Source organism: Equus caballus, chromosome 3, assembly GCF_041296265.1.
Source record: "Equus caballus isolate H_3958 breed thoroughbred chromosome 3, TB-T2T, whole genome shotgun sequence".
In the NCBI taxonomy this organism is placed as follows: Eukaryota; Metazoa; Chordata; class Mammalia; order Perissodactyla; family Equidae; genus Equus; species Equus caballus.
The window spans coordinates 20374329-20392360 of record NC_091686.1 but is presented as its reverse complement, the minus strand read 5'-3'; the positions used below and the strand labels follow the sequence as shown (position 1 = coordinate 20392360).

General features: G+C 42.1%; 1 protein-coding gene and 1 long non-coding RNA gene across 2 annotated transcripts in view; one reads left to right on the top strand and one right to left on the bottom strand.

Moving 5' to 3' along the window:
- Positions 1–18032, bottom strand: part of ZFHX3 (zinc finger homeobox 3) — a 1295343-nt gene that overhangs the window by 862660 nt on the left and 414651 nt on the right. Inside the window, exon 6 of the mRNA XM_023637235.2 lies at positions 10926–11015. The gene's annotated coding sequence lies outside the window, so the exon portion shown is untranslated. The remainder of the gene's footprint in view (positions 1–10925; positions 11016–18032) is intronic.
- Positions 9222–15922, top strand: LOC111772784 (uncharacterized). The gene is made up of 3 exons (XR_002806822.2): positions 9222–11130; positions 12159–12321; positions 15417–15922. It is a non-coding gene; the product is annotated as an uncharacterized lncRNA (long non-coding RNA).

Sequence of the window (18032 nt, the reverse complement as noted above, 5' to 3'; positions counted from 1 at the left end):
ACAGACAAGGGCCTAGTCTATGAGGAACTTAACCCGAATACTTCCACAAATGAAACTGTAAGGCACAGAAGCAAAAGCCCACAGTGAAAGCCGAATGGGAGCTACACTCATTGCACAGCAACAAAGATCAGCTCTGATGAAACAATTGCGCCAAGACTTCCTAAGATTTTCTTCTCTCTGTTCACCTAACCTAGACACCCAGGTCATAACTGGGATGCTTTGAGCCACCAAGAACTCCTATGAGCCAGCAAGGCTCACTCCATTGAATTCTGATGTTGACTAATCTTTCCCTGTTAATTTCTTTCAATTGTGAATAACTTCATATTTTAAAAAGTGTATATATGTGCAGACTGCCTCTCATGACAGTGCAACATAACTGCTAAGTGTTATTACTATTCAAAGGCTGCTTTTTTAGACACCTATTTGCTATTTACAAGGATGTCCCTGGGTACACGTGAAAGGTAATATCAGTTACTCAATAACAATACTGAAGAAGACGTGTGTGAAAGCAACAGCTCTCACTTCTTCCATATTAAAAGCTTTAGCAGTGATTACGATGAACAAAACAGAAAGAGATAATTTGCTCGGGGAGATGAGCAGATTACTGTAATTTGGGGGCTTTGGAGAAAGCAGAGGTGATAAAGCTAGTTATTTCATTTAACATTCCCTGCCTTATTACCTGAGCAAGAGAGCACCACAGCTGAATAAACCTGGAATCATTAAGCGTTTTTTTAGGGAGATTCATGTTTCTCCAACTTTAGCATTCATCAAAATTTTACATGAAGGCTTCTGAAGGTCCCATCTTCAAAAATTCTGATAGGGCATGTCTGAGGTGGGGCCCAAGAATTTTCATTTCTAACAAATCCCCAGGTAACGTTGCTACTACTGGTCTTGCTATCACACTTTGAGAATCACTGGTGTAGATCAGGGTTTGGCAAACTATGGCCTGCTGATCATGTTTTAAATAAAGTTTTATTCAAACACAGCCATATCCATCATCTATATCTTGCCTATGGCTCTCTCACACTATGACAGCACAGGTGAGCAGTTGTGATAGAGATCATGTGGCCCACAAAGTTGAAAATATTCACTATATGGTCCTTTACAGAAAAAGTTTGCTGACTTTGGGCAAAGATTATGAACAGAGTCATAGGGCTGGAAGAAAACATCTCTGACTGGATTCTCTATTTAATAAATGAGGAAACCTGCCCATCAAGTTGAGAAAAGCTCAGACTGGAGCCCGCGCAGGGCCCCCTCTGGTCCCTACATGGTCTTAGCCACGAAAGAAAGATCCCCTTTAGTCAGCAAACATGCCTCAGGTGCTCAGCTGGCAGCTGGCTCAGTGGAAAGGCAACCACATACACTACTCCAGTCTCTAGATGACAAATCTGAATCTCGAGACTTATGAGAGGCAAAGTGTGAGCCTCTATTTTGTTGGGCAGGTGAACCCAAGTGCTGATACGGTAGGTAGTGACATATAGGGCAGCGACTTCTAACTTGTTTGAGGTCACAGACTCCTATGAGAATCTGCTAAAAGTTATGAGCTTTCTAGCCCAGGAACAAATGTCACAGGTGTAAAATTTTGCATGCAATATTAAGGGGCTCAATTATTCCACGAAGCCCACTATAAGTAGCAATTTAAGGACCCTAATTTGGGATATGATTTGAGGAAAATATTCAAACCTAGTTCTCTTCTTCCGGTGGCAGATATTTATCTGCCATCCTTCCCCTTTGGGAAAGTGAACATCCCCAAGTGAAGTGTAGCAGGAGCATCAGCTGCCTCCTGAATATCTGTGGCTCTTCCACATTTCCCAGCTCTCTTGCTGTTAGACAGGGTCAGGTCTGGGATGCAATCTCTGAGGACGAGTGACATATATAACTGCTGGGTAGAAACATTAAAAGCTGGCATATGACCCCCTCGTTCCCTCTTTTGAAGCAATAAAGGAGGCTCTGTGTTCCGGGTTCCAGGTGGCCTGCTGCAAGATGGTGGCCCTGAGAGCCTGGGTCCCTGAATCACCGTGTCAAGCAGATCCCTGTCCACCACTGAGCTGAGTTATGTAAATTAGGAATAAACCTTTGTCATGTTAAGCCCATACATATAATCATGAGTCTTTTCTTAAGCACGACCAAAAAAGAAAAGAAAAAACAGATTCTGACTTCCCGATTTTAATATTTATTTTTAACAAAATAATACATGTACATAGTTTGAAAACGCAAAATAGTTCTTAAGGCCTCTCGTGAGGAATAGCAGTTCGCTGCTTCACTGTCTTTCCACTCCTGATTCCTGCTTCCCAGAGGAAACCACTTTCAATTCTTTTACTTGTTTCTTCTGGTATTTGTCTCCATATTTCTAACTAATCTGTGTTTCTTTGTGTTTCTTGATTTTCTTTGTTTATATATATATTGTCTACTGATTTCACACTATGGAAAATAAGGATTCAGATCTCTTACAACCCTAAGCACATACGTGCGTGTGCACACATACCATTCTTTTGATATAGTTATATAACAATTTTTTGTTAAAACAATACTTGCTATCTACATTGTAATTGTATTATTACTACATACGCATTATTCACACATAGTCCACGTGGTTTGCTATAATTACAGCTCTTTTCTTCCACAACTTTTTGTTTCTCCAGGAGTTAGTAATGTCCTTTTTTTTTTTGTCTTCAGTTTTCTACATATCTACCATTAATTTATCCCCAAATTCTCTGCTACATTTATGAATTTCTTATGAATATGTTTGAACTGATCAGATTAGCTATTCTATTCACTTTTTTTCTCAGAGACATTCTGGAGCCCTGTCTTATTGCTTCAAATTAGACTGAGTTTCTGTTTTAAGCCTCTGCCCAGCAGTTATCCTGAGGTATCTCTTTGCCATCATCCTCATCCATCATGAAAAGTCCGTTTGTCTGCTTGTAGTGTTAAATCATCTGTTTCCTGGATCTTTATGTCCTCTTTTTTAGATTATTTCATCTTTATCACTAAAGTACATCCTTCAATAACTTTCTGAGAAAAGGAACAAGGGAGGTAAATCCTACTCTCAGGCTTAAGCAACAATTTGACCATTTATTAAGTTCTACATTATAAATAACTTTTGCTCAACATTTATTGTTTTCTAGTTTCCAGAGCTTCTATTGAAAAAGCTGATGCTGATTGGGACTGTTTTCCTCTCTGAAATTTTAAATCCCTATTTATATGAAATTTCTGCCATATTTGTTTGTTGCCTGGGTACTTGGGGGATATGTCATCTTGAACTATCTTTTTGTTGTGAGGAAGTTTCACCCTCAGCTAACATCCATTGCCAATCTTCCTCTTTTTTCACTAGAGGAAGATTCGCCCTGAGCCAACACCTGCGCCAGCCAATCTTCCTCTACTTTGCATGTGGAATGTCTCCATAGCATGGCTGATGAGTGGAGAAGGTGCACACCTGAGATCCAAACCTGCAAACCCAGGCCACTGAAGTGGAGCTCATGGAACCTTAACTACTCAGCCATGGGGCTGGCCCCATTGAGCTATTTTTTTTTTTTTAATAGGACACTACTCTTACTTCATGGATCTTCCCTTTTCTCTCTAAGTATTATCTCAATTTTGTTTTTATATTTTCTTCTGCCCTCTGCACTGTTTCTGTCTTCTCTGAGTTCTTTTTTCTTTTTGTTCCTGTCTTCAAGGTAACGGTTTCCTCAAAAGTCTGTTGATTCATATTTTAAAATGAGATATTTTTTTAAAAAGCTGTTGGAAGTTCTATGTGGGGTTGATAGCCTTTGAATTCAGGAGGGGACCTGGCCGTTTTAGGGGGATCCCCACTGACAGTATCTATAGATCTTTTCTCTTGAAATGGTCAACTCCCTCAGAAAGGAATCCTCCAGTATCCAGCCTGAAGATGATACACCTGGTCAACAATGTCTTCCCAACCAAGTAGCAGGCAGGAACAGAAGTCTCACCATTCAGTATGCAGCCTTCATTTAATCTCCATGGGCATGGAATAGTATCATTCAGCTACACCTGATTCCCCAAATCGGAGCCTGTTCAGCCTCTCCAGATATCCAGGCTTCTGATGAAGTTGGGCAAAGGGGTCTTCACTGAGAAGGACAGGTAAGAGGAGTCTAGAGGATCAATTATCTTTTACGCAACTTCCAACCAGTTCTGTTCCCAGCCCTACCCATTCCCACACCCGCAAGAGAGCCAGTGCCTCCAATAGCAGAATCTTTCATGTTCTAGCCCCACATACTGGCTCAATTATGGACTTTGCCTTTTGCCAGTATATAGTTTCACCTTCCTGTCATCCACTAAATTAGTTACCACCAGTCCAGTCATTTTCAAACTTCCAAAATTTTGTTGACATTTCTTATCTGCCGTCACTTCCTCTTCAATGTTTTTTGTCCTTATGATCTGATGCTTTTTTATACCTAAACTATCATTTTAGTAAGCTGCCATGTTTCTGAATTATGCCTTAGGAGACAGCTTCTGTTGAACCACTTCGATCCTATCATTAGGGGATTTGCTCTCTGGAATGCTAAGGCATAATCACAGCTGATTTATCCAGTGCAATATCAGAGGAGAAAGTAACCAAATGGTGTAAACCCTTCAATAAAGCACAAGACACGCCAGGATTAAAATGCTCTCAGGAACCTGTATGGTGGGTGCACGCATGGATCAACTTCAGCAAGTGGCCTCACGTGTCCCATTTTGGATGACTGAAGAAAATTGATGGCAACGATACAAGTACTGTTCAACTACTCAGATGTTCCATGGAGCGGCATGTTCTGTGTCTCCTGGTTTCCTCCTCTCTAACATCTTCACGCCAGCATTACCGATCTGGGTGAGACCTGTGTTCATTAGGTATTCAAGCAGCATTTGTTTAGTCCTGGGAATGAAGGGGAATAAGTTTCATGTAGCTTCATCTTAATGAAAGTTTATTATGTTGTAAATCTGATGTAATTTCAGGGGCTTGCCGCCTTGCATGATGGATGCATTATCTGGCCCAGGAATCATCAGAAGTGACTTCATAATGTACTCACCACAAATCCCAACATTGGATAGATCTACTCTATAAATCTTCTGCCTAAACACTCTCACTGCTTTCTTACAGTGTGTTTGTGTGTGTGTGTGCTCTGTATGGTTTTTGTATCATCCAGGGTCCCAGCAGGAAGCCATTCACACACAATCCAATGGGGTAACTGAGAAGAATTTAATGAAGGGGCTATTTGCGGAGGGGTGAGCTGGACATAGGGAAACCTAGAAGGGAGAGTGAAGCACCCTGGATTATCAACAGCATGGGAGCCATTACTACCCTAGGCCCGAAGGTGCCCAGGGAGGGCAGGGTTGCCAGAACCAGGCAAGAGCAGAAGCTTTGGGAGAGGGCTGCAGACAGGAGCCCTCTTCAATAGAGAAATGCAACCAATTCTGAGCCAGGAAGTAAAGGAGCCAGAGGAATAAATACCATGACCTCACCCTCCTCCTGCCTCTCATTCTTCTACTGCGCCCTCCTATTGGGCAAAGCAAAGTCAAAGCTGCAGGACAGAGGAGGGAGGTGTTGTAGAGAGTGTACACAGGTGTGTACAAGAGATTCTGTGTCCTTGGCCCCTCTGAAGAAATAGGAATGATGGAGTCAGGGTTCGGAGTAGGTAAATGCCCATGTCATGCTCATGGTTTACAACAGGCCTCTGTTGTTATAATGTTTTACACCATTACTTTTTGTTTGTTATATGTTTTCTTTGCCCATTATGCTCTAAAACCCCAGATAGGAGGAGGCCTGCTCTTTCGTGTCCTCACCAAGTGCTTAGCATACAGAGACCTAGTAAGGATTGAATTGAATTTACAGAAATCACACCAGCAATGAATGCCCTCAGTGTCTCCATCCAGAAAACGGGAATGTGGGCAATGGGGAAAGATACTAAACTCCATGACATAATTGACTGCAAAGGCTATAATCTGTGTGCTTAAAATACACCGATGTCTGGAATAAAAAGCACTAGAAGCCATATCAGATATTATTATTATTTTTACTGCCACTATTATAGACACGTCCAAATAGGATCATATGTTTGGGGTGCTTTTGGATCATAGCTGAGCAGCCGATCTGTTCCATAATAAATGCACTGCCAGCCGGGCAGCAACTGTGCAGTCAAAACATAATCAGTCAACAGAATATGCTTCTTAGGCCTCAAAAATTTCTCTCTCTCTCTCTTTCTCTCTTTCTCCCTTTCTAAAATGGACACTCAGGCCCTAGGCAACATAACCACTGAGGTTTTATTATAAAATACATTTCAAAATAATGGTTGCAAGTCTTGGAAGCAGAGAAGAAGATGAAAAAGAAGAAGTAAACAAGGCCTTTTTCTCCTACTAAATGATAAATTAAAAGCAGCACTTTGCTGTTCTGCCTCATTTATTATCGCATTGCACTCTCGCCGCCAGAGTTAAGGTTGTGTCAGCATTTCCATTATAAACCCTTATTTTCAAGGGTTTATAATTCAGCCATAAAAATTTGCTCCAGGCTGAAACTTGCCATGCAAAAGGTCTCATTGTAGGACCAAACTTTGGGACATATTTAGAGGAGGGATAATCGAGTTGGCTGGTCTGAGGATAAAAATGGGAACAAAAAATTGCCATCATTGCCGGCCCTTCTCTCAAATTTAGAAAGTGTCCTGGATCTTATGGAAACCTGAAACACCAAAAGGAGATGGAGAAAGGGAGTATAAATTTTTATTCTATTGTGAAAATAGTCATTATAGGCACAAGGTAGCACTAGATAGAGACACACACTGAAAGCCAACTTGCAGCATATACTGCCGCAGTTGCAATTTATACATTGCTACTGAGTTACAAAACTAGATCACATATCCAGGTGTCCGTTCTGTGGTTCGTTTTTATTTTACAACAACTCCTGTAAAACATGAGGGATGGACACATGTGACTCAGCCACAGAGAGCTCAGCATTTCTGACCTTGAACATTATTTTCTGTCATCCCTCCGCTCTTTCTACTTCAAAGGGTACAATCTGCAAAGTAGGTAGCTCCATGTTAGTGTCTCAACTCGAGAGTTCTAGATGCCTTTTTCTCTGGCATTGTTCTGCCTCTGTGTACACTTGAGTCCCAAATCTAAGCTTGATGGCCATATTCCAGTGGTGGTTGCCAATCTTCCTAAGTTTATATTCCTCACAAGTTAAATTGTATCCAAGATGTCATTAGACACACCCAGTTTACAAAGGGGGCTATTGAGTTTAGTGTGCCAGTAATGTTCAGCACAAATTATAAAACTCATTTCAAAACCAGAAAAACAATCTTGCATTGGCATTGTCCACAAGTCAGAACTGGAGAGGGCCCACATTCCTTACAAGTCTCGAGTTGCTTTTAGGTAACACATTTTAATCCTGGTTGAGCTGAGCTTCCACTCCAACATCTGCTTGGGCTGATAGAGCTTTGTGGGTTTAACTCCGGGACTTGAAGCCAAATGTACTGATCAGTGCTACTCAAACTTAAGTGTGCACCAGAATTACCCCACTACCAGAGTTTCTGATTCTGCAGGTCCTCAGCCAATAATGTGCATTTCTAACAAGCTCCCAGCCACTGCTGAGGCTGCTGGCCTGGGGACCAAACTTGAGAACCACTGGTGTAGAGCTTTCAAATGTGTATTAATGACAATAAATGGATGATGGTATAGTATTCTTAATGGAGTAGTATTCCAAAGTATTGTCTTCTCAGGGCTTTTCAAAGTATGTTAAAAGGAAGTCATTGGAGCTCGCAGAACCTTTGTGACGGTATAATGCTCCGTAGTTTACAGATGGGAGAATTACGGGCAAGAGCTTTGTCTAATACCAGGCAATAAATCAATAGCAGAGCCAGGACGACGAATCAAAATTCCAGACTCCTAATTCCACAGTCCAGGTGTGTTCTGACCTATGCTGGCCAATTGGTCATTCTTCATAATATTAAATACCAGCATGTGCTGGCCACAGATGATTTTAAATAGAATCATGATGTATTCAATATGCAGCATGCAAACTGACCATTTTTATAGCCATACGGCATAAAGATCTACTTTATACATTCACCTACTTTTATTTCAGTAATTGTAAAGTATACCTTAATGAATATGGGGAAATGGGCTCTTATTTCCAGGGGTGGTAGCCATGTGTGTTTTATGTCATCACAAGAAAATATATCAAGAAAAATTCTCCAAAAATAGCTAGGCAGCAATAAGCATCATCTTATCTCACTAAAGCAACCAAGAAAGGAGCTGGCAATACTAAATCACAGAAATAATGTGAGGGGGAAAAGAAAAAGACAACTGTGGACAAAATAAGAAGGGAAAGTTTTATTAATTCTAAATACGCTTTCCCCATTGGGTTTACACACTAGCATTTGTCCTAATAGATTCCAGATGTTCAGCCGTCCTGTAAGTAGCTACCTAGGATAAAACAGTAGCTTGCCTCCTTTAAGTTAAGAAGGTGAAATTGTGGACCTCAGGGCTGATTTACAGTTTAGTTAAATCAGAGCCCACAGCATGAACGAATGGAGATCGGCAAGCAATGGGTGAAGGTGAAAATGGTTGTTAGAAAAGGCTGGCGGCTCAAGAGTTAATACCAACCTTTTCTTTGAATGCAGCCTTCTGTAGTAGCTAATGAAGGTAATGAAATATGACATGTAGTTTGGCCCTTGACCATGGAGTGCACCCCCCTCCCCTCTGTGCTGCGAACAAAGCCAAAACAGATGTAGCGACTTCTGTATGGTTTGGGGTTGACGTTTGTTACACAGAGCAGGTCACCATGTACATTCCCAGAACGTTCGCTTCTGACACACGCGGCATTATCTGAGAAAGATGCTGCCTTTGTTTGCGAGGTAGGGAGAGAGGGGAGGGACAGAGTGAGCAGACAGGGGGACTTGAGCCTCTATGAAATTAAGCCAAATTCCCCTCCTGTTCTTCTCTGGTTCTCGGCCATCACGCTCCTGCCTATTTCCTCCTCCTGACCCTCTGGAAACTGGAAAAACAAAAAAGCATTCTGTCCTTTAGGGAGAATAAAGAAGCAGCTTTCCTTCAGCAAGGAGCTTTCCATAACGCTGGATTTTGTCGAAAAAAGTATCCCTGTATGTTGACCATTAACCAGTCTTTTAACATTAAAAGAAAGGGAGCAATAATGGGTATGTGGGACCCAAGGATGCTCTGGATTCTTATTTCTGAAAGTCACCTATATCAGTCACAATAGATAATGAGAAGGCAGAATCTCCTTGGCAAACATCAACATTCTAGATTTTTGGAGTAATGTCAGTATCTGTGCCTGGCATCTCCATGCAAGCGGACAGGTCTCAAATGAATATATTCTTCTTGCAGTAAAAAGCCCTTGGCTTGGCTATGCTGCTGATACTAATTGCAGCTGTGCTGTATCTAGCTTCTTCACTCTTGAGGGCCACTGGACTATTTGTGTGATTTTTTTTCCCCTAGGGATCTCACTTAAGTGGTTTTCTTTAAAGAAAATTTCATCAAGTCTTGGGCTAATACAGCATCTATTCTTTCCAAAGGATCAGACCTTCAGCAAAGTTAGGTGAAAAAGAAGAGGAAGAGGAAGAGGAGGAGGAAGAGTCTTGACAATTGATAGCCTGTTTCAAATGCTATTTATCATTCTCAGCAGAAACACTGACATGTGCCTTTTGAAAGGGGATACTGTACCTTTAACCTTGAATCTGAACGCATTCTTAATTTGGGATGCAAGCTGAGGTTCAAAAACGGATAGCCTTTGGGTGGTGGTTGGGGGGAGGGGGTGTGGCTGGATTTATTTATGAGACGTGTGGAAAATTTTGACATCACATGCTAGAGCCATTATTCACATGTTACATGACACAAGATTGGCCTTTTTAATGCAGCAACATCACATAAAAAATTTGATTTTGTTCTCTGACAGCAGGCTGGTTCTGCTGCTCACCCACCTCCCCCTCGCCCTGAAATGTAATCTTTTTAGGTTAAAGGCCACAGGAAAGTGATTTAAGTAGGCTACAGTTTTCATCAGACCCCAGAAAGCTGCATTTGGACCAAGCTCCCTCATTAACAGCAAGCTGCAGGAGGGTGGGGATCCAGGGCTGGATGAGAAGCAGTGTCTTCAGTAACGGGGCCCCCAGCCGCCCTTGAGCTCCTCTCAGCCCTTCAACCCCACAGCTGTTTCCTGATGGCTGGGGAAGAAACTGGTGGGGACTCAGAGCTGCTCATCAATTTTAAGAAACATCCACTTCTGAGGCCTCCTAGCCCAACCCTTTCTCCAATCATGCAGAGACATCTGAGGCCTAAGAAGAATCAGACCTGGAGGGTGAAAGACACCCAACACCTTTAGGTTGTATCATCCTTGATTCAAAGTGTTCTCACTCCCATGATTGCATTTTAAGACCACAGGTCAATCCTGGGAGGTGCAGGGATCCCACTTTGCGAATGGGAACTGAGGCTCTGAGAGAGTGGCCTGTCTAAGGTCAGACACATACAAGTGGCCGGATATATGAGCTGAACCCAAGCCTTCTGACCCGAAAGCTTCTCATCTTTCCTCTTTAGCCAATGATTCTATACCCTTTCTGCATCCGGCAGAAGTCTGTGAAGGGCCAAGAACCTTACTGGGTACTTTTATCTCATTTAAACAGAGTTAATATATTGCACAGAAATTTCTGTGATCGAACATCCCACATCCAGACCTTGTGCCTTTCATGTCGGAATAATGTCATGGAGTACAAAGGTTCTGAGTTCAGTTCCTAGGCAAATGAAGAGAGGCTGCCTCCATGCTCTTCGTCACAAAAAATATCCAGTATCTAAAACTCTTGCTTTCCCATGCTGTTACAAACACACCCAGGACTGAGTGGCTACATTTTTACTGGCAACAGAAGAGTAAGTCCAGTGAAGAGCAAGCTCAATGCTTGGAATAAGCACTGGCTCGAGTGAACACATACCCCAAGCTGAATCCTCTGGGTGTCAGGAGCTGCTGGCCAAGGACCAGTGGGAGTAGGGAGAGGCTGCAGGCTCTGACCGCAGTGAGGAGTCTGGGAGGAAGAGAAGACATCTTGAGCATCTGGCTTTGCTACACCCGGAAAACTCTACCCAGAGTCCAGAGACCATCCCCACGACTTTGCTTTATCTGGAAATCTCATTGCTTAAGTAAGCAGTTTCCTTCTCTTCGTTTTGAGGACCCACCTGCTAAGGTGGCCAAGGCAGTCTGTTGAGCTTATATTGTCACATCCGGGGTTAAGATCTGAGACACAATCTGAAGCAAGTTGCAAATCAGAGACAGTCTGCACAGGTGTTTGATGAGCATGGAAATGCAGACCTGGTTGGTGAGAGGTAAAAGGAACAGAGAATCTTTCAATGTTATTAAAACCTCAATCACGCCTACCAAGGCTGACACGATGTGCGAGGTGTCCTGTAAGATCTTAAAGAGCAGAGGTCACTGCCACTTCTGCTGAGCTTCCAGAATGACCCGTCCCCTGTTTGATATTGATAATTAATCCCTTAACTAACCCAGAACTCCATTAGGAATTTCATTCTTTGAAAACAAATGTTAAAAAGTGTGAGTTAAGAGATTCTTCTGAATATGATTGAAGTGCAAGCCTGCCTGTGGACAGGGAGATGGACCAGATGACCTCTCCTGCTTCTCATCAGGTTTGCCTTGTGATGCTGATACAGGCTGGACCCTCTGAAACTGCCAATATTTGAATGTTTTTGATCTACAAAATCGGCAAATTCATAGGGTTCAACCTAATTTATCTCCGAGTTTGGTAAATAAACAAGTGTAACATACAGTCCTTGCATGAATCACAGCAAATGGAGAACAGAACAGCTTGGAGCATTATTTCCAGAAAGACACGTTATATAATGTCATGAGCATATTATATAACAGGTATCTAATTTTCTTTTGCCTCTAGAATGCAAAGAATAGCAATATTTTTTCTTTATTATCCATGCTCAGAAAAAAAAGAGCAACAACTACAAAATATTCCCAAACCATTAAAGGTTTTGCATAGTCATTGTCAATTTAGGGATGAGGATGAGATCTAAAAGACAAGCAGAGAGACTTGGAAGTAACAAGTCAACAAAACTCTAGATGTCCCTACAATATAAAAAAACAATATTGCTGTAAGCAAAGAAATTAACCAGTCTCCTCCTATTCTCACTGTTCCTTCTTACAGCCCATCATCCAAGGAAAACAGCCCAGGCAGTGGAAAATTACAGTTTTCCAATAAGAGAGACCAACCACAGCTCTGTCGCCTTCATTTCAGAACAAGCATACATGTCACACGGGAAGAGAAATGCCGGCAGGATCTAGAAGTTGCCCGATACCATTGAAAAGAGGTAAGGACCTGACACAGCTATAAACTTTCAAGGGTCTTGGAAGGCTGTGGTCACCTCTACATATCCTAGTAATTGGAGTGCATGGCAGCACATCAGCAGGCCAAGGTCAGCCAGAGGTCACAGCACCTCTGTTCATGGGTTCCATAATGGTCCAGATAATGCATTCTTGGGAGAGAGAGTGTAGACAACTACATAAAGAGATGGCAAAGAGGACCAAAAACTGGCTTACTGCTTATTCGTGAAATTCTGTGGGTAAAATAATTTTAACCCTTGTCTTGCTGGACCTGTAATATGTCCTTGATCCTGTCTGATGAAGAGTTTCCTGGTTGAAGAAATGTTACATAGAAACCACTGTCTATGCAGGCCGGCTGAAGCAGCCAGTGGAGAGAGAGAAGTAGTCAAATTTTAAAGAACCAGATCATGCATTTGACGTGCCCTCATGACCTGCCCTACAAGGCCACAGCCTTCGCTGAACAGTGTTTCTGGAACTCCAGAAAGTGACAAAGGCTAGGGAACCAGAGGCCCACCTGAGGCTGCTGGTTGAATATTTACGTCAGAAAGCAGAAAGTCAGGGGTCGGGCCCCATGGCCAAGTGGTTAAAGTTCCACATGCTCCACTTCCGTGGTCCAGGCTTGCAAACTTGGATCCTGGGCTTGGACCTACTCCAGCTGTCAGTGATGCTGTGGAGGCATTCCACATACACAGTAGAGGAAGACTAGCACAGATGTTAGCTCAGGGCTAGTATTCCTCAAGCCAAAACAGAGGAAGATTGGCAATGGATGTTAGCTCAGGTCTAATCTTCCTCATCAAAAAAAAAAGCAGAAAGTCAGTTCCTCAGAGTTTAAGGCCCAGGGAGGCTAGCGGCAAATATAAATAAAAAATGGCTGACATTTTCAAGCCTGATGCATTGTGTGACAATGAAACACAGAATCCAACCAATGCAGAGGTATGGACTAGAATAGAATTATTCCTACACTGATATGATGGAGAAAGCTCTGGAAAAGTCAGGGAGCCTGTGCTCTCATCCTGGCTATTTATGACGCTCAGTTTCAACATCTGAAAATTAGCATAATAGGAATTAGCATAATAGATAAAATATGCTAATGTAGAGGTAGAGAATTCTGAAAACTTGAAAACTTTCCATAACTGTAAGGTATTAATATCACTGTAATCACTACTAAAATGTTGAGACCAATTGGACATCCAAGACTGGGTTCTCTAGTTTGTCGTTTTAATGATCATTTATGTAGTAGGTTGGAAAACATGGCCTCAGCTGGCATCAGAATTCCTCTTAGGGAGGGAATCTTCTTTTTAAGAAAAATACCTTTGATAAGGTGCTTAGGGGGAAGGTGAGAACTTGAGGGCATGTGCCAGAAGAAAATAAAGTAGCTAAACTGAAATGCATTTAAAAGGGCCGGAGTTGGGAAGGGGGGAGGGGGAAGCGAGTGAGGAAAGAAGAAAGGAGGAGGGAAGAGAGTTCTGCAAAAACATAGGAAATGGGAACCTGAGTTGAAAAGGGGGCCAGATGGTGATACTTAACTGTTCCTGCCCTACCAAACTTCAGTAGTCTTCTATACACATGCACAAGTGCACACACACACACACACACACACACCCCCGCGTGAGTGGTTTGTCTAAAGGAAATTAGAAGATGGCGAGCTTCTCAGCTGTATTCTATGCCACAGATGACAGAAGGGCATCAAGACAATTTCCAAGATGAACTGATTCAGCAGAAGCAGGAGCATGGAGGCCAGAGGTAACCACAAGGATGCTTAAGCCCTTTGGAAATCTGCAGAAGCATCATAAAGGGCATTATATCTTCATAGGACATATTTGCAGGGGGTGGGGGCTTAGACATTTTATCTAGAGATTTTTGGAGACTAAAACCCTGTCTGATGTCTGAGTTGCAAATGGTCTGCTAACATCAAGTAATCAAAAATATATTCCTAGAATAAAGCAAACTCTCCCTCTGACCAATGCCCCCCAAAGGGAGGCGCTCCAGGCACCAAATGTCTTCAAACCTTCCCCTGAATCTGATGTGTCTATTCAAAATTTGTGGTGGAATACAGAAGCACACCCATCTCTGGACCTATGGGAAATGCTGTGCTACTCCAGAGGCAACCAGGAGAGGTGGGAATGCTTGTCTTTTCTTATAGGAGTCTTGGATCTGCACCCACCACTCAGGCAGTCTTGCAAGACATACCTCCTCTCTGACCCCCAGTCTCTTTATTTAAAAATGTGATGACTAATAGCTACTTCAAAGGGCTGAAATGATGATTATATAATACCTATAACAGTGTTGTTAAAAATGGTCAAATACTATGCAAGTGTAAAAATGAGGTACATCTTCTGTAAAAGCCCATAGAAGAATTCCTGAATAGGCCCATATTGTGAGAGCAAACATCAAGCATTTAGGGTGTGGTTCTAAAGCATCTAGATAGAGAGCTGAAATTGTGGCAGGTTTCTTTGACCTTCCCTTTGGGAGAGCATTCTCATTCACAAAGATGGAGAAGGGAGAAAGGATGCTCATTTTGCTTGGGAAGTTGGTACCCAGGCTCCTCATGTACCTGTTGCTCCCGTGGATCCCCTTGAGAAAGTTAAGACTCCACACAGGAGTCTTTCTTCCCAAAGGGAGAAAGTTACCTCTTCCCTTTGTCTCAGGAAGAAAAGGGATGCAGGACAGAATCCCAATTTGGGCTACCATTCTGCCTTGAAACCTCTCCAGCAGATTAGAAAATGGGGAAGGACAAACTCCAAAGGGGATCTTCTGTCTCCAGGTTTTGAAACTGCTCCCAGCTAATGTGTAAAGGAGGTGGGAGGGGAAAAGAATTTCATTTTCCTTATTAAAAAAATCACAAGACCCAATATGGATTTTTGCCCTTCGTTACCAAACATTTGCAACAATAACAACAACAGCAAAAACTTAGTGCAGAAATCATCAGTGAGAGGATTAGTACAGCCTCATAAGTCACATGAACATGCTTACTAGGGGCTGTGATGGTGGTGCAAGTGAGCTCTTTATTGGCTCACAAATTATTATTGTAATTTATTGTCTGCTTCTTTTCTTTTTCTTCCTCTTTCTCCCTGTTCTGAAGACTGTCCACAAATTCTATTCATGCCAGTTAAAATCAAAATAATGAAACATCAGGGCTCCTCCAGGACTGCAGCCCCGGGTGCTTTCTCAGCTGACTTCACATCTCACATGACCACAACCATGTCATCCATGAGCTGCCTGCCTCCAGCTGCCCCCGGGTACCTGATCGGAAATCAGGCAGTATCTTCTGGGCTGAAGTCCGTGCTACATCTACAGCAGAAGGAGAAAAAGTAACCGTTCTCCCCTGGGAAAGCAGGCCACAGGGAAGGGACACTTTGCTTTCTGAAGATGCTTTCTGACACACTGACTCCATAAAAGGCCAATCAGCTAGTGTGTCTCATTCTTCGGCCACTTGCCAGCCCTGGCAGTTTTAAACCCAGGGCTTCTCCCTTCAGAGTGCAATAACTACAGTCTCCTAATAATGAACAAAACCAACATTAGTGACACTGCCTGGAAATGAATGTTACCACTTAGATTCTAATAAAAGAGAAGTTGGAACAAGCTGTACCAGGTGCCTTTTATTTGTATTCATATTCAATTATATAGCATGTTTTTAGTGGAATTGTTAAAAAGGGATTTGTTTATTGTCAGTGGGCTGCATCTTTTATCCCCACTGGTAAAACACAATCTTAGCCACTTGCTCAGGCCCCTACTTCTGGTACCTTGACAATTCAAATCAGTTCAATATGATTCCACAAATATTTATTGAGCCCCTAGCAATGGCCAATACTTATTTCCTGAATGAATAAACAAGATAAGATAATCCTTCTTAGCTGGGAGGCAGGTTAAAGGGGTACATGTGAGTGTGGCAACAGATCCTGTCCCCCAATAGATGCTGGTCCCTGCAAAGAGTTGGCCTTCAATCTTTACTATTCACTGACAAAATTACTCCTGCAACTAACCGCATCAACCAGGAGGGACATAAGGCAGTATAGAGAGGCTAGACCAGAAAATCAGGGCATATGAATTCAACTTTCACACTGCTGCTAATGATTGCTCTAATTTGGGGCACATCACTTCATTTTCCTATGTTTCCATTTCCACAGCTAAAAATGGGTAGAGAGGTCCAGATGATGTTCTTGCTCTAAACTACCTTTAAGAGTTCTAGAAATGGTCAGCGTCCCTCTGATTTGGTCATACATATGCTTCTGGGTCTATCTGACCCCACTTTTATTTACCAGACTCCACATATAAATCCTGTTATCGTTGTGTCTGTGGTTGTCATAAATCCACAAACACTGTTAGTATACATCAATGAGCTATGAGACTTGAGCATGTCCATTTTACTTTTCTCTGTCTCAGTTGTCTTGCCTAAAGTTTCTTATAGCTCTGACCTTCTGGCTTTCTCTTAATAGCTCAGTCACAAGGACAGGGAAAATGTGTATGAAAATCTACACATTCATATCCAACCCCATCATCAGAAAAACAGCTCACCTAAAAGCCTGCGTCCTTCTGAAGTCACCCTTGTTTATGAAGGACAGGACATTAGTCCTGTCAAGGGGAACAAATGACTCAGTTACCCTGGTGACATGCTAAAGTCCTCAAAGACCAGGACAATGGAAACTACTTCCTAATGATACGTTAGATGCAAAACCAATGGCGTATTTTAGTTAAATTGATTCTGTATAAAATCCAACTCCCAGGATGATGCACCAAAGGGTCAGAGATATTAGGCAATTCTGACGACCCCTTCAGGGAAGAGGGCCAAAGAGAGACAAAGCAAAGGTAATCAGATACAATTCCACAGGGAAGAGGTGAGTTAGTGGGCTCTATGCCAAACTGGTATTTTGCTATGGATGTTTCCCAGGATGAGAAATGGCCTTGAGATGTTAGGAAATGCTAAGTTGTCTTTTAATGACCACTACTTTCAATATTCTCACTTTGTGGTTCAGAGAATCCCAAACATTTTCTAGCAGAAGTATCCTAGGCATTGATGATACGATACGAGATCTATGGTCAGCAGGTAAATCTATGATAAAATCGAGTAGAAGAGTGGGAAGGAAATGCTAAAGCACATGGCATCTTTCTCTGAAGTACATGGCAGCACCAGACCCTGAAATGTCACATCGGAACCACAAAGCACCACCCATGTACATTGCTCTGCCCCAAAGACCCTAGTTTATCAAGCTCACAGTTTTAGTGAGCACCACATCCAAAAGGCCGAAGAGGGATGTTTTCTAAGCAAGACAAAAAAGGACAGAAATCATAAAAATAAGCGTGTATTTATATCTGCAAGATGATATATCTTGTATTCTTGTAATATGTGACCAACAAAGCATTATTATCTCTAATACACAAAGAGCTCCTATAAATCAATAAGAAAAAGAAAAACAGGCAAAGGGCTTGGACAGGAATTTAGGAACAGGAAAAGCAAATGTCCAACAAATGTAAGGAAGATGCCAACCCCAAGGATAGCCAGGTAAAATCAATTAAAGCAACAATGAAGTATCATTGTTGAGGTACCATTATTATCCTTGTCAACAAAACTTAAAAATATTGATGACATCCCGTGCTGGGCATTGTATCTGAGACAAAAGCACTCCCGTATATTTCTGAAGGAAATATGAATTGCTACAATATTTTGGAAGGTAATCAAGTGGTGCTCATTAAACAGTAA